This window comes from Arachis ipaensis, chromosome B04, assembly GCF_000816755.2.
Source record: "Arachis ipaensis cultivar K30076 chromosome B04, Araip1.1, whole genome shotgun sequence".
Classification (NCBI taxonomy): Eukaryota; Viridiplantae; Streptophyta; class Magnoliopsida; order Fabales; family Fabaceae; genus Arachis; species Arachis ipaensis.
The window spans coordinates 71,594,488-71,595,856 of NC_029788.2; positions in this window are offsets into that span (position 1 = coordinate 71,594,488).

The following is a 1,369-nucleotide window of genomic DNA, read 5'->3' on the forward strand; positions in this document are numbered from 1 at the left end:
TGTCCTCTTCTATATCCAATATGACAAAATCAACAGGAAAAATAAATGGTCCCACTTTTACAACTAAATCCTCAACAACCCCCACAAGAATTTTAATAGAAAGATCAGCAAGTTGAAGAGAAATGTGAGTTGGTTTTACTTCTTCAATTTGGAGCTTCTTCATCACTGAAAGTGGCACCCAAATTATTTTGTACTTCTAGGAACATCAAAACGTCACGTAAACACAGTTTTATTTTTTAAACAATCAAGCATAAAAAAATAACTCATTCATGTTTACTTTACTGAACCTTACCACTCTGTGTTATGTCACAAAAACCGATTCAAGTCTAGATGAAGTAAGATACATAAGAGAACCAACCATCCCTCTATATCTAGTTTCTTCCACATCTTTCCCAATTTCATCCTTCTCTAGCTTCGAATTTGGATGCATTGGAGTGCTCATAGGCTTGGCATTCTCCAATCTAAATTTTTTAACTAATTCCTTAGCATACTTCTCTTGATGTATAAAAGTACGATTTGAAGTTTTCTTAATTTGAAATCCAAGGAAAAAGATAAGTTCTCCCATCATGCTCATGTCAAACTCACTTGTCATGAGCTTCCTAAAATCAACACAAAGGGATTTATCAGTTGAACCAAACATAATGTCATGAAAATATATTTTTACAAGAATGAAAAAATCATTAGAATTTTCAATGAATAGAGTAGTATCGATGGTGCCTCTTTGAAAAATATTTTTCAAAAGAAAAGAGCTAAGTCTTTCATACCAAGCTCTAGGAGCTTGTCTTAAACCATAAAGTACCTTTTAAAGTTTGAAAACATGGTTTGAAAATTCTTTATTTTCAAATCTGGGAGGCTAGGCCACATATACTTCTCTATTTACAATTCTATTTAAAAATGTATATTTCACATTCATTTGAAAAAGTTCAAAATCATAATGAGAAGCATAAATTAGGAGAAGTCTAATTGCTTCTAATCGGGCTACTGATGCAAAGGATTCATCAAAATATGTTCCTTCTACTTGGTCATATCCTTGAGCGACCAATCTTGTCTTTTTCCTAGCTATGCTTCCTTCTTCTCCTAACTCGTTCCAAAATATCCACTTTGTTTCCATCACTTTCTTTCCAATTAGATCAGGAACAAGTGTCCATACATTATTTATCTCAAATTGTTGCGACTCTTCTTCCATGGATTTGACCCAAGAAGGATCACCAAGAGCTTCATTAACATTTTGAGGCTCAATTTGAGACATAAGTGCCAAATTATTTTGAAAGTAACAATGATTGCGTGATTTACTTAGTTAGACAAATAGAAAATAGTGTTTTGAAAATTCAAAAGCCTTAACGGTAAATTCAGAATATCAGAGAGCAAG